Source organism: Dryobates pubescens, chromosome 19 (assembly GCF_014839835.1).
Source record: "Dryobates pubescens isolate bDryPub1 chromosome 19, bDryPub1.pri, whole genome shotgun sequence".
NCBI classification, from domain to species: domain Eukaryota; kingdom Metazoa; phylum Chordata; class Aves; order Piciformes; family Picidae; genus Dryobates; species Dryobates pubescens.
In genome coordinates this window covers 624,374-645,156 of record NC_071630.1, presented here as the reverse complement: position 1 = coordinate 645,156, position 20,783 = coordinate 624,374, and the positions used below count along the sequence as shown (strand labels likewise).

The window sequence follows — 20,783 nt, the reverse complement described above, 5'->3', positions numbered from 1 at the left end:
ACACATCAGGAGACAGGTGGAGAGTCCATTGACTCATCACCCTCCCTTCCTGGGGGTATCTGATAGCTGTCTTGAAGGCGTGATGGCTGGGTCCTTGGGTCATTGTTATAGGCCAGCTGCAGCCCAGTGTTATCACGATGCAATCGCAAGGTGATTTGCATCCAGGATTGGTACTGTCTGCCCACGAGCGGGCGGCCGCAGCCAATCAGAAGCGCCCAGACCGCTGCAGCTCCTCCCCCTAGGTGCTGCCGAGGCACAGTGAGAAGCTGCCGCTGCCGGCCGCGGCCGCCATTGCTGCACCCACGGCCGGGCAGCCGCAGCCAATCAGAGCCGCCGAAACAGCCCAGCCACGCCCCCAAGTCTCAGCAGGGAACCGCCCCTGCCGGCCGCAGGCACCATTGGGGCTGGCTCCCGGCCAGAGGCTGCGGAGCGCTGGAGCAGTGCCTGGGCTGTGCGCGCGGACAGCGCTGTCGCGACAGAGCTGCGGGGTGGTGAGGTGTGGCGGGGCGAGAGGGGCTGCGGCGGCCGGGGAGCGCTGGGGGCGGTGGCTACGGCTCAGGGACCTCTTTGTGTCTCTGCCCTGCACAAGCGCTCTGGGCTCCTCCAAAGCCCTCCTCAAGCTTCCTCCTGCGGCCCCAAGTCCTCTCTCTGCAGCCTGCAGTCAGAACTTTCTTCCTGAGCTGCCTTCAGCTCACAGCCGAAGGGGAAAAGCTCAAAGCCAACCTGAGCCCAACCCAAGCTGATTGCAACCCGAGAGAGGCTGCTGCGAGGGCTGGAGGCAGCCCCAAGATGTTCCGCAGCAGGCGGTGGGAACCTGGTGTGAGAAATTGTGTTGCCTTTAGTATTTGGCTTTTGAAGGGACTGTGGGGTTCGGTCATTGGGCTGATTGGTTTGTATTGTGTGGGGCATTGGGAGAGAGGGGTGGGGTGCCAACAGGTCTGAAGACTGGCCGGGTCAAGAGTGCAAGTTTTGTCTCAGTCCTGATGGAGAGCGGTGGGAGCGTGTTGGGGAATATATGAATATGTATGTTTTACTATATTAATATGTATGTTTGCCGTCTATATAATTTCAACTCATGTTGTTAAGGTGCGCCTCTAGCAAACTCGCTCTGCGCCCAGCGCTCTGTTGCCTTTATTTTATAATAAACTGGTTATAAATTTCAGCAGCGAGTTCGTTTCTCACACTGGGGACTCAAACACAGAGGAAGGAAGGAAAACCTCAAGCCTGAGCTCCGCACTCCCCGCGCAGCGCCGGGGCCCAGCAGCTCAGCGCTCCCCGGCTCTCAGCATGCCCCGGGGCCCGCCCAGACCCTTCCCCGCTCCGCTGCCGCCGCCTGCAGCGCTCCGGCACTGCTGCCGCTCCCTTGGGCGCTGCTGTTGGCTCTCTTGGGTCCGGGGGGGGAGTTGTACAGCTCAGAGAGATGTGAAGCTGATCCATAGCCATCAATGTCCCCACGGAGCCCAGGCTCTTCCTGAACACCTCCAGTGATGGTGACTCCACCACCTCCCTAGGCAGCACATTCCCACGGCCAATCTGTCTTTCTGTGAAGAACTTCTTCCTAACATCCAGCCTGAACCTCCTCCTGAACTTTCTCCTCACTTCGAGTCTAAACCTCCGCTGGCACAGCTTGAGACTGTGTCCTCTTGTTCTGGTGCTGGCTGCCTGGGAGAAGAGACCAACATCCGTCTGTCTACAACCTCCCTTCAGGCAGTTGTAGAGAGCAAGAAGGTCTCCCCAGAGCCTCCTCTCCTCCAGGCTAAGCAACCCCAGCTCCCTCAGCCTCTCCTCGCAGGGCTGTGCTCCCACCCCCCCAGCCCCGCCCGGTGCTGAGTGCGGGCAGCAGGGCTGGGATGAGAGTTGCGCTCCGGACCCCGTCCCTCCCGGCCGCTCTCTGACACCTCACCGCCCCCCCCCCCCCCCCCCCCGCTGTCCTGATGCACAACGTGCACAGCACAGACTGCAGACAGCCAAGAGCTGCAGGATCGAACCCCGCGGCCCCCAGCGGCGCCGGCACGCCCCTGCCCCCGGCCAAAGCCCAACAGAACAATTCCTCACCCTCACCGACCCTGCCCCGGCCCCACGGAGCCCCCTGCCCCCCGCGCCCCTCCCGCCCCCCAGCTCCACACACGCCCCCGGCAGCCCCCCGCAGCCAGAGCCTTCCCCGCTCCGCTGCCGCCGCCCGCAGCGCTCCCCGGCCCCCTCAGCCCCTCCCGCCCCGCCGCAGCTCCCCAGCCGGCAGCTGCCGCTCGCCCGCCAGCACCTCCGGCACTTCTGCCGCGCTCCGGCCCCGCTGCCGCTCCCCGCGGGGCAGCAACAATGGCGGCCGCGGCCGGCAGCGGCAGCTCCTCGCTGTGCCTCGGCAGCCAGCAGGGGGAGGAGCTGCCGCGCTCCCGCCGCCTCTCATTGGCTAAGGCTGCCCGCCCGTGGGCGGGACTTCCTCTGCGGCCCCAGCCCCCGCCTCCGCCGGGCTGCAACGTGGCCGCTTCGGGGCCTCCCTTGCATCGTTCTCTGCTCGCCCAGGCTGCCAGGAGGCTGCAGGGGACGGCAGGCGGCAGCTGCCTCTGCTCCGAGCTCTTCCTCCTGCCTCTCGCTGCTGCTCCGCGCCCCTCGGGCCTGGGCTGTGGGGTAGGTGTGGGCAGCCGCGGGGCAGAGCGGGGGATGCTGGAGTGGGGATCCCTTGGGGCTCGGGGGAGCGGCTCCTGGGGTCGGCATTGGGATGCCCTGGGGCTGAGGGCTGTGTCCTGGAGCTGGGCTGGAGGAGGGATCCGTGAGGTGTGGGGCTGGTGTCCGTGGGGCTGTGGGGGGTGGTCGGTGGGGGCTGTGCAGCTGTGGGGGCGTCTGTTCGGTTGGGTGGGGGCTTGGGGGCCGAGAGGGGCGTGTGAGGGGCTGGGCAGGAGCCCGCGGGGTTGTGTGGGTTTGGGGGTAGGAGTTGTTGGTGCTGGGGAGGCTGTGTGTGGCTGTGTGTGGCTGTGGTGTGGGTCGGGGTGGGGAGGCTTGGAGTGGGGAGTGCTGGGGTGCTGCGAGGGGGTGGGTGCGGGTGTGGGGAGCTGTGTGTGTCTGTGGGCAGGGTGTGGGGAGCTGTGGGGGGGTGTGGTGTTGGGGGCGGTGTGGGGAGCTGTGGGGGGGTGTCTTTGGGGGGTGTGTGGAGTAGGGCAGAGGTGTTAGGGTGGGTGGGTGTCGTGGGTGGGGCTGTGGGAGGGGTGTGTGGGGGTGTGGGTGCGTGGGTGGGGTCGGGTCGGGGTGGGTGTGTTTGGGGGCTCCTTGTGGTGCTGTGCTGCTGCCTCCCCCTGCTCGGGGCAGCTGCAGGCCCCCTTTGGCTGCTGCTGTGCTGCAGGCGGAGCCATGGGTGGGCTGCAGGGGCTGGCCCTGGCCCTGTGTCCCTGTGCTGGGGGCTGGGCTGGCAGCAGAGCTGAGCTGGCAGCGGCGCTGTGGGGGCTGCTGTGTGCAGGAGAGGTGGTGGTGAGCGTGGGGGGTGGCTGGCAGCAGAGGCTGCTGTGGGGGGGTGTGGGGAGCCCTGGGGGGTCGGAGGCTTTGTGCCGGCAGCTGCCGGGCGGCTGCTGTGCTGAAGGGCAGCGGCTGGGCTGAGGGCCAGGCGCGGGGGGGAGCTGTGGGCAGGCTGTGTGCTGGGTGCCGTGGGGGTGTCAGGTGTGGGTGCTGTGCTGAGCCTGAGCTTAGGGGCGCCTGGGGCTGGGCTCAGCTGGGTTTGGCTGTGCTGGGGGTGGTGGCATCCGAGGCCTCTGTGCTCTGCAAGCTCTTGAGGCACAAAGATTCCCTGGGGGGTTGCAGAGTGATTCTCAGTTTCTCTGCAGGCCTCCTGAGCACAGAAAGGCTCAGGGCAGGAGGAGTTTTTGCTGCTGGTTGTTTTGTGCAGCCTTGGGTGTTGAATCAGTCTCTTGGCTCAGTTTGGTCCTTTCTCTTGTGGCCAGGTTCAGCTCCCTTTGGTTTGGCAGCTGAGCACAGCTTGAGGCTTTTGCTGCAATGGTTTTTGTGCTGGCAGCATTCTGTGCTGCCAGCTGGTGTGCTGTGTGCAGCTCTGGTGCCCCCAGGAGGGGCAGGAGGTTGAGCTGTTGGAGGGGGTGCAGAGGAGGCCATGGGGGTGGTGGGAGGGCTGTGGCAGCTCCCCTGTGGGGGTGTGCTGTAAGAGTTGTGTCTGCTGAGGCTGGAGAGGAGAAGGCTGTGGGGAGAGGTTGGAGCAGCCTTGTGGTAGCTGCTGGGGGCTGCAGGAGAGCTGGGGAGGGACTTTTGTGAGGGGCTGGGAGTGATGGGCTGAGGGGGACTGGATTGAAGGTTGAGGAGGGCAGATTTGGAGTGGAGCTTGGGAGGCAATAGTTTGGAGTGGGGGTGGTGAGAGCCTGGAGCAGGTTGGGCAGGGAGGTGCTGGCTGCCCCCTCCCTGGAGGTGCTGAGGGTGAGGTTGGCTGAGGGCTTGGGCAGCCTGGTGTGGTGGAAGGTGTCTGTGGGCATGGCAGGGGGTTGGAGCTGTCTGATCTTTGGGGTCTCTGAATGCTTCCATTTGGACACTTTGCTTATTTCCAAGTTTCATTCTTTGAAGTTCTGCTAAGCTCTGAAATTGGCTCTTGTGCCTGGGGGCTGCTTCCTGAGCTTGGGAATTGGTTCTGACCTTAGTTGCTGGCTCTTGAGCTCATGGGCTGGCTGTGAGCTCTGGAGGTGGCTCTGATCTTGTTAATTGTTCTGACCTTAGTTGCCTGTTCTTGAGCTTGGGAGCTGGCTCCGAGCTTGGGGTCTGGTTTTTGAGCTTGGGAAGTGGTTCTGACCTTGGTTTGTGACTGTTGAGCTTGGAAAATGGTTCTGACCTTATGTGCTGGCTTGTGAGCTCAGGGGCTGGGCGTGAGCTCAAGGTCTGGATGTGAGCTTGGAAAGGGATTCCAACCTTAGTTGCTAGTTCTGAGCTTGGGGTCTGTTTTTTGACCTCAGGGCCTTTCTCTGAGGTCAGGGGCTGGATCTGAGCTTGAGAAGTGGTTCTGACCTTAGTTGCTGGCTCTGGAGCTTGGTGTCTGGGTGTGAGCTTTGGAAGAGGTTCTGACAATAGTTAATGGTTCTTGACCTCAGGGGCTGGTTCTTGAGCTTGGAAAGCAGTTCTGACCTTAGTTGCTGGCTCTTGAGCTTGTGGGGGCTGGCTCTTGAGCTTGGGAAGTGGTTCTGAGCTTACTTGCTGGCTTGGGAGCTGGTTCTAGAGCTTGGGGGCTGGGTGTGAGCTTGGGAAGTGTTTCTGACCTTAGTAGCTGGGTCTGAGCTTGGGAGCTGTTTCTGGAGCTTGGCAAGTGGTTTTGACCTTAGATACCTGTTCTGGAACTTGGGGACTGGTTCTGAGTTTAGTTGCTGATTCTCAAGCTTGGAAGCTGGGTCTGAGCTGGGAGCTGAGTCTGCACTTTTGATCTGGGTTCTTGAGCTTGGGAAGTGGTTCTGACCTTACTTGCTGGCTCTTGAGCTTGGAACATGGTTCTGACCTTATGTGCTGGCTTGTGAGCTTGGGGGCTGGGTGTGAGCCTGACCCCTGCCTTGAATTTAAAATGAGAGAGCTTAGCCAGTTGGAAGTTGAAGCTGAGCTGCTTTGCACTGCAGGGCTTCAGAGTTTGTGATGCTCCAAAGGCAGATCTCAAAGAGCTGCTGCAAGAGTTGAGCTGTAGTGGAACAGTGCCCTGCAGAGGCAAAAGCTTTCCCCTCTGTCTCAGTCCAGAGAGGGAAAGAGCCTCAGTTCTTTTGAATACACCTGTGTTGTGAAATGAGAGGCACAAACCAGGCCAAAATATCAACAGCCAGGCTATTGATTACATAAATAAAGTGGAAATAAGAAGGGGAGAAGGAGAAAATAGAGAGGGAGAGAGAGAAGAGAGAGAAGGGGAAAGGAATTATATTACCACACCCCTCACCCCCCCCCAAGACAGTTTGAGTCTGTGGAGGAAAGGTGCTGCAGGAGATGCTGGCTTTGTAGAGAAAGGCTGCTGAGGCTTTGGCTGGAGAAGAGATGTGGCCCTCTGGGCAGCCTCTCCAGCTCCATGAGTTGCAGCAGGCAGGACTTAGGACACGGAGAGAGGGTTCAGTCTGCTTCTCCCAGGCTCCACGGCCTCTTTTCTCCAGAGCAGCCTTGTCCCAGACCTTTCCTTCCTCCTCAGCAGCATGGTCCTTCTTCTGCCTTTTTCTTCTTCCAAGCCAGTAGTGGCTCAAGTCTTTTATACAGTTTTTAGTCCTTAGGTATGTGTCCAAGCATTGTCCCTCAGGAATACAGGGGCCAGGAAATCCTCCTTAGGTCCGGGTATGTTCCCCAGAGTCTTGTCTTATGCATATTCCCAAAGGTGGCCTCGGTCTATTGCTGTGAGGCCAGCTGTGGGCCAGTGATTGATGTTATCTTTTGCACCTTCCAAGGGTCCTTCCAATGGCTCTGCCCAACACATATCAGCTATTGTCTGGGCAAGCAGCAAGTGATTTTATCTTTGTTGAGTCACACAAGGAGAGACAAGCTTTAGTCTCTCACACCCTCCCAGTCAGCCCTTGGAATCATCTCCCCAGGGCAGTGGTGGATTCCCCTGCAGGGCAGAGTTGGAAGGCTCAGCTTGGCAGGGGGCTGGGCCAGTTCCTTTCAAGTCCAGTGTCAGCTGGCAAGGTTGGAACAGCTGAGCCTTGGGGTCCCTTGCAGCCTGGCATTGTGTGCAGCAGAGCTGTGCTGCTGGTTTGGAGGGCACTTGGAAAGCTTCTGGAGCATTGGTGCAGAGTGTGCAACACATCCCTGAGCCTAGAAACTCCCTCAGCTCTCTTCAGAATGAACTCTGCAGAGCTGGAAGAGCTTTCCAGGAATTTGGCAGAGGTTTGGAGGAGTTGGGAAGGGATTTTGGTTCTCCTCCTCCTTGTTCTCTTCCTTGTCCCCCTCTGCCCCATCATTTTCCTGCTCTCCCACCGCAGGGATTCTCCTCCATGCTCTCATCCTGGAGCCTTTGTTGGGCCCTTCTGGCTGTGTAGGGAACTTGGTGGGGTCCTGGGGACTCTCATAGGACAGCAAATGAGTGGAGCTGGAACAATGGATGGAGAGATGGAGGGTGAAGGCTGCAGGGGGTGGGAGGGCTTAGTTCAGCAGCTGTGAGGCTCTGCCTGGCTCCTACCTCCAATGGTGCTGGCAGCAGCAGACCCCAGAAGCTCTAAGCCCCAAACCCTGCCTGGCTCAGGACAGTCCCCTGAGCCCTCCTGACATCCAGCACAGCCCAAGCAGGCACTCAGGGCTCCTAGCCACACAGCCCAGCCATAGTCCATGGCAGAACTCAGCTGAGGTCTCACTCCCTCTCTGTCCCCCTTGCTCTCCTCAGCTGCTGCCTGAGGTGTCTGCAGGGTCCCTCCCCAGCCCTCATCTGTAACCCCCCCCTTGGCTTGGTGCTGTTCTTTCAGCCCTCCAGCTGATCCCAGCCTTTAGTTTCAGGCCCCTTCCATCCTTGTGCTGCTGCTTCCAGCCCAGTTCCTTAGAGGCTTCCTCAGCCACAGCATTTCCCACTCCACCCTTCCACCTGCAGTGGCAGTGGAGGTGGGGGACCCAGGGTCATGGGACAGCCAAGGCAGCAGGGACATGGATGGGCTGGGAATGGCCCAGGTGGCAAATGTGTGTGCAGGGCATGGCAGAATCTGGGGAGCATTTGAGGAGGTGAAAGGAGTGAATTGTGTTGCAGCTCTGCATGTGTCAGCTGGGAGATGAACAGCAGCCCCTGGGCATTGTGTCCTCCTATCAAACCTCATTTTCTCTTGGGGATGTGGAGTGGCAGCTCCAGGAGAGCTGCAAAGAGCAAGCTGAGAGAAATGGTCAGGGAGAGAAGGAAGCCAAACCCTTTCCAGTGAGTGTCTTTGGGCTGCAGGTGTGTGAAGGGTGCTGGAGGTGTGAGGTTTGGGCAGGAGCCAGAGACTCCTCCAGCATCCCAGTGAGGGCTGAAGAGGTTTAGCAAGAAGCTGCCCAAGTCCCTTCTCCCTTTGCTGCATCTCCACAGATCATGAAGCTCCCATTGTGTCCTGAGGGCTGCTGTGATCTTCTCTTGGGGAGTGGGCAGCAGAGAGGTGTGTGCAGGGCAGAGCTGAGCACAGAGTGGGTGTGGTGGGGGCAGAGACAGGGAGGAGAGGAGGGGCCAGAGCAAGATCTGCTGTCAAATGCAGCTGCAGGCAGCAGAGCCCTGGGCAGGCAGTGGGAGGAAGCTGCAGGGAAGGCCTGGGAGAGGCTGTGTGGAGGCAGCTGTGTTGTGGTGCTGGCCTGCAGCTTTGTGCTGGAGGCTGTGTGCTGGGCAAGGAGCTGAGTCTGCACTTGTTGAGGCCTCCCATCTTGATCAGCCCTGGCTGTGTGCTGTGGCTGTGCTGCTGGGCTTGGGAGCTGCCCCCAGCAAGGCTGAGCTGTGCTGCGTGGTCCTGGGCAGTGCTGAGCCATCCCTTGCAGGTCAGTGCTCTCTGAGCCCTTTGCTTCTCTGTGTCAGGAGTTGTGTCCCTCTCTCTCCATCATCCCTGCCCCTGTGTGCTGTGGGAGAGCAGAGTTTGCAGATCTGCCCCTTGGAGCAGCCCAGCAGGTAAGAAACCCAGAGTGGGGCAACAGCAGAACCCCAGCCCCCAGAATCGCAGTGTCCCAGGGCACCTCCCAGCCTCCTCCACCTCCTCCTGCCCACCACATTTCACCTCTCCAGGGGCTCTGAGGCACATCAGGTGTTGGAGTTTGGAAACTGCCCAGGCTTGTGGGGGTCAGTTGTGTGTCAGGAGGTGGTGTTTGGGGTTGGGATTTGGAGGGTGCTGCTAGAAGGTTAAAGGTGGTTTGGTCTTCATTGGTCAGTGCTGCTGCCTCCATTGCCTGAGGCAGGAGAGATCAAAGGACAGGGCCTGGGCAAGGAGCCACCCTGCCAGTGCCACCAGGCTCAAGGAGAGTAGGAAAAGACCACTTGTAAGCCCCAGGGTACCTCAGGGCACTGATCACAGGAACCTGGGGTCTCAGCACAGGTATTAGAGGTCTGAGCCCACACTGTGGCAGGAACTGTAGGTTTGAGGTCCCCTCTGCATTCTCTCCTCCAGCTGGGTGCTGGGAGTCAGGGTCTGTCATGTCCCAGGCAGGATCTGAGGTTTTCTGATCCTGGGCTCAGGTGCTTCCATGTTCCAAATCTCACTGCTGTGACCCCTTCCTATTACAGTATGGCCTCACAGAAGGACCCAGACAAAAACTGGGAGGAGAATCAGCACCCAGAGATCAAGTTGGAGCAGCCAAAGCTCAGTCTGAAGGGAGAGGAGAAGGAGGAGAAAGAGGACAAGATGGAGGATGGTGATGCTGAGGAGAATGACTGTGATGATGATGAGTATGAAGAGGAGGATAACCATGAGGATGAAGGTGATCAGGATGAGGAGGAAAAGGAATTTACAGAGGAGGATGAAGCCAGAGCAGGTCCCTCTGTGCCACCCAAGCAGCTGAATCAGTGCCCTGAGTGTGGGCAGAGCTTCCCACTTGGCTCAGAGCAGGTGAAGCACCACTGCCCCCAGCCTGGCCCCTGGCCCTTTGTCTGTGGTGACTGTGGCCAGAGCTTCAAACAGAGCTCCAGTCTCATCCGGCATTGCCGCACCCACAGTGGTGAGAGGCCGTATGGCTGTGCTGAGTGTGGCAAGACCTTCACGCACAAGTCTGCCCTCGCTCAGCACCGCAGTGTGCACACCACTGAGAAGGCCTTCAGCTGCAGGGACTGCGGTAAGAGCTTCAAAGACAGCTCCAGTCTCACCATCCACCGTTGCATCCACACTGGAGAGCATCTGTTCCCCTGTGCTGAGTGCGGCAAGAGCTTCACCAGGAGCACTCAATTCATCTGGCACCAATTCATCCACAGCGGTGAGAAGCCCTACAGCTGTGCCCACTGCGGCAAGAGCTTCACGCTGAAGGCAGAACTCACACAGCACCGTCGTGTGCACACTGGCGAGAAGGCTTTCAGCTGTGCTGAGTGCGGCAAGGCCTTCAGTCACAGTGGCTCTCTCATTGTTCACTGCCGCACCCACACCGGTGAGAAACCTTTCACCTGTGCTGACTGTGGCAAGAGCTTCAGCCAAAGGAGCTCATTTCTCACGGCCGCACCCACACTGGTGAGAAGCCGTTCACCTGTGTTGACTGTGGGAAGCGATTCAGCCGCAGGCACATTCTCATTTCCCACCGCCGCACCCACACCGGTGAGAAGCCATTCACTTGTGTTGACTGCGGTAAGAACTTCACCCATAAGGTAACCCTCAACAAGCACCGCTGCACCCACACCAGAGAGCAGCCTGCACTGTAGGGGGGGCATAAATCCACCTAGAATCTGTTGGGTAATCATGAACCCTCTGAGAAGGCCTTTCCAGCACCAAAATCATCCCTTTTCCCTTTGCAGTTCTCAGGGATTGGGGACACCAGCAGCAACAAACACCTCCTGCCCTTCTGAACACCAATTTTTGCTAATGAGAACAATTACAGTGCTGAGTCAGCACAGCTGGAGCTCCCAATGGAGCTGGGCAGGGCTTTGCCAGGGTCTGTCTGGTTCTTCCCCAATGCTTTGTGTCTCCCTGGGGTAAGAAATCCTCTGCCCATTGCCCTATTGTGTCAATAAACCCCAAAAGCTACCCAAATCCTCTCTGTTTGCTTTTATTTCGGATATCCCTGCCACAATGCCCAAATTTTGGGGGCATTTGCTCCCAAGGGATGGGGTGGAGCTGTGTGCCCAGTTCAGGGAGGGGAAAATGAGGTTCTCAGAGGAGTCTTGAGGGGCATCTCAGAGGCATTCTTCAGGAGCTTTCAGGTGATCTTAGGTGTTTGGGATTTGGATGGTCCTAGGACTGACTTTTGGGATCTTTGGAGGATGTAGGGAGAAGCTGATGGAGACCTTTGGAAGAACTCAGAAAGCTTCTGTTGGCTTTCCACTCTGGGGCTGGAACAGGTTGAAGAGCTGAGAAGAGGTTAAGCTGCCTGTTCCCCCCAAAAACAGAAGGGAGGGAAAAATAACACACACAGGAACCAAAAAACTCTCTGGGTTGAGATAAGGACTTGAGACAGCATCAACAGAGATGAATCCAAAGGAGATCCCATAATGCACACTGACCTGAGGCTGTTTGCAGAAAGCACAGCAGTGAGCAGCAGCAGCCAGGAGTTCAACCCCTGCAGCCCTCCCCCTCAGCAAAGAGCCAGCACCTGAGAGCCAGAACCCAACAGCAGCAACCAGAACAGGAAGCCTCTCATGTTGCAATCTGAACTTCAAGCCCTGTAGTAGCTTGCTCCAGCCAGCACTGTCCCTGTGAAGGTGATATGAGGCTGGGTGGTTTGGAGCAGCAAATTTGGCAGCAAATTTCCAGCTTAACCTTTGATATTCCCAAGCCCTCATTCTGTGCCATCTGCACCATGCCCAGCAGCAATCAGCAGCACGCCTCAGGCACTGTCCAGTCTCACTCCACAGGAGGTGGCTTTGCAGTACCCAGAGGGCTGCTCACTGCAGGTGCTCTGCAGCTCCACTCTGTTCCAGCACAGTCTGGATCAGTCCATGCCCAGTCCAAATGCTGCAAATGCTGGGGCTGTGCTTCCACCTCTGGGGCAATCTGAATCCAGTGACTCCTTCCATACCTCCAAGTGAAAGCAAGCTGTCGCTTGCATCCCAGTACTCAGCTTCCAACCCATGCAGGTGTGGGGATCCTGCTGTCACACCAGAAACACAGATGGGTTCCACCCCTTGTGGTTTGATGGTGTCAGAGCACTCTGGGCACCTGTATCTACTAAAGCTTTATCCTCTCATGAGTTCATCTTGCCAGGACATTGGTTCTGTACAGTCCAACAAACCAATTTGTCCCTCCCCTCCATCTGGCTGGAGGCAGAGCCCCTCTAATTCTGCCTGGGGTCCTTTGCATCTTGTGAAGATGCTTTGGGAGTCCCTTCAGGAGGATCAGAAGCAGTTTCAGCTTCCCCGCTCTTCTTAGGCCATTTCCCACTGGAAACTGAGGCAGCATCTCTGGGGGGACAATTCCCCTGTAAGTCACAGACTCCTGCAGCCAGGACTGGATTGGGTTTTCCTTTCCACTTCCTCACATCCTGCCCATGGTCACACAAGTAAAGCAGAGGGTGTGCTGTGGTGTGTGCCTCCCAGATTCTCTCCCTTGGACAGGGGAGCAGCTGCTCCTCATGGCTGAAACACAGGACTGTACAGGTAGGGAACAAAAACTTCTTCTAGAGCCGATGGAACTCCTGGGACAGTTCCTTCACAGCTGAAACACAGGCCTGGACAGAGGAGCAGAGATTTCCTTTGCCTTGCTGGGGCCTGCTGCTTGTTTCATCCACTGTTTGTCCTTGGTCATCTTCCAAAGCCAGAGATAAGAACCAAGCCAGCAGCCCAGGCTCTTTGTCTTGTTCCCATGGGGACCCTGATCCCTCCTGGTCCTTTGCAGGATCAGCTGCTTTCCTTGTAGGCTTCTTTGTCCCTACAGGAGTGTTGTAGATGTGCCCTCAGGAATGAGCAGCAAGGAGATCAATGAATAGATATATTGGCAGTCTATTGATATCCAAACTCTGCAGCAGGGGATTCAGTTTCCATTCAAAGGCAGCAGGATTGGGTTGGTGGAACCACCTCTACAGAACGTTTGTGCCTGGGCACTTCAGACGACCCAAATGAGTTCTAGGATTTAGAATGGAAACTGATTGGAACAGCAGTGGGGGAGGGGTTGGTCAGTGCCCGGCAAACCCTCAACCCAGGACAGTTTCAGCACTCCCTGAACCAAAATTCTCTAAAGCAAAGGTTTGGCTTCCTCACGAGCTGGGAACATCATGAAATCTTTCCCTGGTGCTGTGTTTAGAGCCCTGACAGCGCGGCACGGCTGTGCCCTGATCAGGAAATAGAGACCGGCACCGACCGCCTGGCTGTGCCGCGGGGTTGCTGCTTCTCCCAGAGCACAAAGGTCCTGGAGCCTCCCAGGGGAAGCTTCAGAGGCTTTTGCCGCTCGCTCCACGCAGCGCAGGCCCCGGCAAAGGTTCCCCGCTCCGGGGGCTGCGGCGCTTCAGGACCGGCGCTGCGCAGGGGCCGCCATGGTTCCCTCCCGCGGTGATGGCTCACGCGGCAGTTGCCCCCACGCTCCTCAGCACCGCCCCCAGCCGGGCAGCAGTGGCAGTGTGCGGCGAGGCCTTCTGCAGCGCTGCTTCAAGGCCTGGGCGAGGCGGAGCGGAGCGGCACAGAGACGCACACAGGCATAGGCACCGACACCAGCGTGGGGGGCACTTGTGTACCAAACAGCTCCTGTTTCCCATCTGCCCCAAAGAATGCTGCTCCAGTGAGCATCCCCTGCTGACACAATAATTAACCAAGGAGCTGATACTTTGCCAAATAAGCACAAGCACACGCCCTAAACAGGGCAAACAAACATGTAGCCTGGGCCTTGTTTGCCACAGGGGTGCAAACATGCCCAGGCAGATTGTTTACCTGGACTCAGTGGTGCCAAGGTCCCCCCCCCACTGACTCCAGAAGGGAAGGGGGACACAGGGGGTTTGAGTCACACACACAGTAGCATGTTTTGGTAATATCTGGGGCATGATCCTGGTCATAAGCACCATTCACTATGAGGGGCAGCTGATCCTGGCACAGGCTGCTTCTCTGACTCAGCTGCCATGCCTGTGGCACTGTCTGTAGGTCCAGAGACCTTCTCTTGCCCCTGAGCCCTCTGCACAGAGATGAGAAGGGCTTGAGAGGCATGGGCCTGGCCCAAGCACATTGCAGTGATTTCTGTCTCTCAGGAACTCCCAGGCTGACAACAGACTTTGCCCAAACCTTTCCCCTGCTGGGGAGGATTTTGCACTTGCTCAGGGCTGAAATTCCAAAGCACCAGAGGTGACCACCAGCCTAAGAATTTGCCACTTCCCCCCCCACCCCCTGCCACACCTCAGCATCCAGCATCTGGGCAGATCTCGCAGTGGTGTCCTTGGGAGGGTCCTGTACTGGTCTGGATGAAACCAGAGCAAGCTGCCCAGCAGTGGGCAGCACAGCTCTGAGCCATTGCCCTAAGCTAACACTCAGCACCATCAGCAGCACAAACAGGACTGCCTCTCATCAGGCCCCTGAAAGCAAATCCATCAACAAAGTGAACACACCACAGGTAAGAAAACTTCTGTCAAATTCTGTTGACAAGCCTCAAGCCTTAATTCAATCCTCCTCTTCTGTCTGTTACCTCAATCCTTTTGCCTCCTGCCAAAATCTGTCCTCATTAAGGTAGCTGCTTTCCTGCCCCATGTTGGGCTCCAGAAAAGGAATGTACTGGGTTCAGCTGAACCAGCAGCTTAACCTCTCTGCCTCCCCTAACACAGAACTGAGGGGAAGAGAACACCACATGAAACCTCTTTGTGTTGATACAGAAACAAATGAGAGAAGAGTTTCCTGAGCAAATCAGATCATCAGAATGCAAAAGTACAGTGACCTCAGCTTCTGTGTGCAGAAAAGGCACAGTGGAAAGCAGCAGCAAGATGAAGCAAGCAAGGCAAAAGCCCAAAGCAGGGAGCTGCTCCCCTATCCCTCCCTGTCCCACTGCCATCCCAGAGGAGCAGCCAACACCCAAACCATCCCAGAACCCAGAAGCAGCAACCAGAACAGGGAGCCTCCCATGCTGCAATCTGAACTTCAAGCCCCACAATCCTTTGCTCCAGCCAGCACTTCCATTTATGAGGCTGGCATGGCTGCAGCATGGTCTGGATAACAGCAGCAGAGTCAGCTCAACCCATGACAATCAGGAGCCCCCTCCAAGCAAAATGGAAAGAGCCTCTCAGCTTCTGTGAACAACTTCCACTGCTTTGAAGGCAGCTGGATTTGTCACATGGATGCATTAGCTGAGAGCCCAGAAGAGCCCAAGGGGGCAGTGGAAGGTGACTTCAGAAGGATACTTGAAGATGAAGCTGAGACAGACTTCATGATTGGTAGCTGGAGCCTTGGTATTTCCTACTGGGATCTCCTTTGGATTCAGAGCCCTGTGACAGTTCACAGGGTCACAGGTGACAGGATGTTAGGGGTTGGGAGTGACCTCTGGAGATCTCTGAGTCCCCCTGCCAGAACAGGACCATAGAATCCAGTGCAGGTCTCACAGGAACACATCCAGACAGGGCTGGCAAGTCTCCAGAGAAGGAGACTCCACAACCTCTCTGGGCAGCCTGCTCCAGGGCTCTGTCACCCTTACAGTAAAGAAGTTCTTCCTGCTGTTGAAGTGGAACTTTCTGTGCTGCAGTTTCCATCCATTGCCCCTTGTCCTATCCCAGGGCACAAGTGAGCAGAGTCTGTCCCTGCCTCTTGCTTCCTGACCCCCAGCCCTCAGATATTGATAGACATTGATCAGATGCCCTCTCAGTCTTCTCCTTTCCAGACCAAACAGCCCCAGGCCTCTCAGCCTCTCCCATCAGGCAGTGCTGCAGTCCCTTCAGCATCCTCACAGCCTCTGCAGCAGATCCCTGTCCCCCTGGAACTGGGGAGCCCAGAGTTGGATGTAATATTCCAGGTGGGGCCTCACCAGGGCAGAGTAGAGGGGGAGGAGAACCTCCCTGGATCTGCTGGCCACACTCTTCCAAATGCACCCCAGCATCCCATTGGCCTTCTTGGCCACCAGGGCACATTGCTGTCCCATGCAGAACTTTCTGCCCACCAGAACTCCCAGGTCCTCCATGGGGCTGCTCTCTAACTATTTGTTCCCTTGTGTGCTGTAGGGTTCACCTTGCTCTGGACATTGCATGGTGCAGATCACCTCCAGTGAATCTGAGGCTCCCCAGAAATTGCTACTGGGTTCCTTAATCCCATGGATCCTGTCCCAGCAGGCACTAGTGCAGGAGAAGGAACACCAGACTGAGGAGAAGGAGAAAGGGAACTGAAAATCTCATCACCTGCATCTAGAAAGAAAGCCCTTGGTAGCAAATGTCCATTCTGGATTGACACAGAACACAACACAGAGAGCTGATGAGAGGAACTGCTGGGGGTGCACCAACTGCCCTGAGAAGCCTAAGGAAGGGCTGGAGTGGGGAGGGCATTCACTGGAATTCCAATACCTGATAATACCTCTTGGACATGCTGAGAATCACAGAATTGTCAGGGTTGGAAGGGACCTCAAGGATCATCTAGTTCCAACCCCCCTGCCATGGGCAGGGACACCTCATACCAGAGCAGGCTGCTCAGAGTCACATCCAGCCTGGCCTTAAAAACCTCCAGAGATGAGACTACCACCACCTCCCTGGGCAACCTGTGCCAGTGTCTTTCCACGCTCATGGGGAAGAACTTCTTCCTAACATCCAATCTGAATCTCAACACTTCTGGTTTTGCTCCATTCCCCGCCAGTCCTATCCCTACCCAACACCCTAAAAAGTCCCTCCCCAGCTTTCTTGTAGTCTCCTTCAGATACTGGAATGCCACAAGAAGGACTCCTCAGAGCTTTCTCTTCTCCAGACTGAACAGCCCCAACTCCCTCTCTGGACACCTTCCAGCACCTCCAAATCCTTTTTGTAATAGATACTCCAGAACTGGACACAGAGCTCCAGGTTTGGTCTCACCAGGGTGGAGCAGAGTGGGAGAATCACCTCCCTGCCCCTACTGGCCAAATTTCTTTTGATGCAGCCCGGGATACAATTGGCTCTCTGGGCTGCACTTGCAACACTGGTTGCTCCTGTTGAGTTTGTGGATGAACACTTCCCTTAAGGATATACAGAATTGGAAGCACAGGATGGGGATGGAAGAGGCACCTGATCCAAATGTGAGATTTTCCAAATGTGTCCAGAGATGCAACCTAACTGATTAGCAAACATTGAGTGCCTGAAGTCAAGGCACTTCTGTGGGAAAAACACTCAGGCTGTGCATCCATCCAGGCTGCCACCATCCCATAATAAGGAACAAACACATAGGGTGGGCAGCACCAGGAGGAAAGGGAAAGTCTTGGAGATGTGGCAGTAAAGGCAGGGAAAGATTACCCCTCAGCTAGTCAGGAATCTGTGCCCCTGGGGCAGTGCTCCCAAATACAACTGTGGCTGATCAGTGAGAGACTCAATGTTGGGTCCAAGGAGATGTGAAATGTCACAAATGAAACAATGCTGCAAAGGAAAGGGCCTCTGCTTGGCACAGCTTGGCCTGATGCTTTCTGCCTTGCTCAGGAGAAAGTGAAGCAGAAAAGGCCATGGTGAAGATCTCTGCTCTCCCAGTCCTCTGCAATAGGACTGCAAGTGCAGGATCAGCTTCCCAGGGAGCAGTCAAACAGGTTGCAGAAATAGCTGCTGAGGAGGGAATGGCTCCAGGCATGGTCTTTGCCTCAGAAGGAGGAGGGGGCACAGCACTGAACACAAGCTGCTGTGTTTCCATGGATCAGAGAGGAAGGACATCCATAGACATGGGTGAGAGATGGGAACAAAGCAGGATTGTGCAGGAAGTAAGAGCCAGCACAAGTTCTGCACCATGAGGGTAGTGGAACACTGGAACAGGTTGCCCAGGGAGGGGGTTGGGGTCCCATCCCTGGAGATATTGAAGGTAAGGCTTGACAGGGCTCTGGGCAACCTGATCTAGTTGAAGCTGTCCCTGGGAAGGTTGGGCGACATAACCTTTGGAGGTGCCTTCCAGCCCAGCCCATTCTGTGATCAGTGAGCTATGGGAACCAAGCAGATTCTGCATGAAGTTCAAAAGGAGACACCACCTGGGGCTGCTCAGAGCTCTGGGCCTGGCTATGGTTGTGGATTCCTGCCTTGGGCTTCAGTCTCAAGAAGTTGGTTGGAGCAATAACCCTGAGCTTGTTCCCCTTTGTTTGCATGGCTGTGATAGTGCAGGGCATGTGTGAGTGCTGGTCTGCTTCAGGGAACAGAACAGGGGAGAGCAAGGACCTCTCTGGGAAGAGCTGGGGCAAATGTCACCTTCAAGAGCAGGCCCTAAGCCTCTGTCTTCTCCTAAGCTCCCATTTCAAGGACCAGGCCTAAGGCCTGTCTGCATTTCATAGAACAATACTGAGCAAGACTTTCCTGAGGTTCTTTTCCCTTCTCTCTGTTGCTTTTTGGGGATTCTTGAGCTTCTTATTCCATCAGCTGGGCAGGAGATGTTCTCCTCACCTTTTACTACATGCTTTGGAATCTCTTGGGTTTGTCACCAGACATTGGTTTGGTCACCAGCTGTGTTCAGACTTTTCCCTTCACCTTCTAATCACAGAAGCACAGAATCACCCAGGTTGGAAAAGACCTCAGAGATCATCAAGTCCAACCTGCCACTCAACACCCCCTGACACCTAAACCATAGCTCCAAGTGCCACATCCAATCTTTTTTGAACACCTCCAGGGATGGTGACTCCACCACCTCCCAGGGCAGCACATTCCAGTGGCCAATTCCTCAACTCCAGCCTAAACTTCCCCTGGTGCAACCACGTATTAACTATTAATAACAATCATAACAGGACTCCTTCCCAGTACATAGAATAGAATACATAGAATAAACCAGGTTGGAAGAGACCTTCAAGATCATCGCGTCCAACCCATCAACCAATCCAACACCGCCCAAGCAACTAACCCACGGCACCAAGCACCCCGTCAAGTCTTCTCCTAAAAACCTCCAGTGATGGCGACTCCACCACCTCCCCAGGCAGCCCATTCCAATGGGCAATCACTCTTTCTGTATAGAACAGATTGTGCCCACTCCCAGGAAAGGCTACACCACCTGAAGCCCTCCAACTACTCATCTGTCTCTCCTCCCAATACAACCTATATCCCCTTACCCACTCCCTGACAGACTGGGTGCCATCACAGTATAAACTGTTTGTCTAATCTTTGGAGCTGGCCCCGGCCAGAAAGCCACTACAGCATCTGGCAGGAGCCATTCCAAATGCCCTGGGATGGAGCAAACCCTGCACACAGTGAAGGTCAACTGCAGCTGGGCTGTGGCACGACAATTTTGGCCACCCAAACACAGGAGTTATCCTCCCCATGGACTCAGCACTGCTGTGGCCACATCTGGATGCTTAGTGTCTGGCTTTGGGAATGTCCAGACTGAAGGAATGGAAAGGAAATGCAGAGGCTGCAGAGGAGATCTGCCAGGATGGGGGTTGACATCTCTGTGGAGAGGCTGAGGGACCTGGGCTGACTCAGCCTGGTCAGCAGAGGCTCAGGGCACTGCCACAGCAGTGTGCATATGGCTGAAGGGTGGTTTCAGAGAGGATGGAGCTCTTCTGGGGAGTGGGGAGAGACCAAAACCTTCACAAAGTACAGCTTGGAAGGTTCAGAGTGGTGATGAGGCCAAAGAAATGTCCCTGAAAGGGCAGAGCTGCTATGCATGAGGCCATCCAGAGGTGTCAGGAAATGGCAGGGAGAGCTGAGACAGCTCAGGGAAGGGATGGAAATGCAAGGGGGAGAGCTGGGTGGGGAAGCAAGGTTGGTGTCAGCAGCCTGAAGGGAAAGAGCTGCAGGCATGGGACAGTGTAGGACAGGCTGCAGTAGGGATGGCCAAGGGCTCTGGCAAGGCTGAGAGGCCAAACAGGACCAAGGTCTTTGTGCCTTTGGCTCTGGCGGTTCCCTCTGCCACCAAGGCCTATGAGGAGAAACTTGACTTTGAGGCTTTGAGGTTCTTCTAGTCCCAAGGGCAGTGGTCAGGGCTTGGCCTTTCTGCTTCCTAGACCAAAGGCAAGTTTTTCTGCCCTGTACTTTGCCTTTGTCTCCCTGCAATCCTGGCCTCTAACAAGCTGCTCTAATGAGTCCCTGGGGAGCCTTTGTCAGTAACAAGCCTCAGTGAGGCCAATCAGTGCTTCAAGGGGCTTTGGAGTTTGCTTCTGCCTTGGACTTTTTGAGAGGCTTCTTGGCAGTACTTTGGCAGAGTCTCCTGGCAGTCCCTAAGGATGATGTAATCAGCCCCAAATACTCCATGGGGCTCATTAAATACTGCTGAACCTCTAATTATTGCCAAGGTTTCTGCAGCTAATTGGAGAGGTTTTTAGTGCACAAAGCATCTGATAAAAAGTAGTTTTAAAGGTACATTTCATTCCTTTTCAGCAGGAGTTGTCTCTTTGCAAGCAAACCACAGCAAAACCTGACAAGGTCCTACCCTGGTCACTGCTCATCCCCACTCCCCACTGCCCCAAGCAGAGCCCTGAGCCACAGGTGAGGGACAGGATCTGCCTTGCCAGGGGCTGGGGCTCAGGGCTTGGCCGTTGGGATCAATGAAACCCCTCCAGGTTTCCTCAGCAGCAGAGCCACCTTTAGCTGCTTGTCCTGACCTGGCAGCACTGCCTCAGTTCTCTGCTCTCACCATCACCTGGAGATGCTTCAGTGCCTCCATTGAAGCTTCCCTTGCATCCACTGTCTCCTTCTGCTCTAACCAGACCCTGGGGACCCTTTCCCAGTATGCATCACTGGGACCCATTAAGAGTAGAAAAAACTTCAGAGTTTGAATCTGACTTTTACTTCTGCAGAGGTTTCATCAGCTTCCTCTCAGTTCCTGAGGTTTACAGGGCACCAAGGCCAACAGAGGAGTTATTAAAACACCTTGGGTTGGTCCTCTGCTGCCCTATTGGCCCAGACTCAAGGGCTGGAAGGAGCTGCTGGCAAGCAGGCAGCACTGCAGGAGACAGCTCTGGCCAGGAGCAGCTCCTCTGCACAGCACAGCAGGGCTGAGGACACTGCCAGAGGATCTCAGGAAGATGAGGAAGGCAGAGAGAGCTTCAAGATGTCTAGGACTGGGAGGATGCTGAGAGCTCACAGGAGGAGAAGTCACTGCAGTCACTGACACAGTGAGGCTGTGGGTGCAGGACACTGCAGCTGTAGCTCCTGGAGGCATCTCCACCTCGGCAGCTGATACTCAG

General features: G+C 56.3%; 1 pseudogene; it reads left to right on the top strand.

Annotated features, from left to right (window-relative positions):
• The first annotated feature begins 9,155 nt into the window (after positions 1 to 9,155).
• LOC128898180 (gastrula zinc finger protein XlCGF26.1-like) overlaps positions 9,156 to 20,783 on the top strand; it is a 138,450-nt pseudogene continuing 126,822 nt past the window's right edge.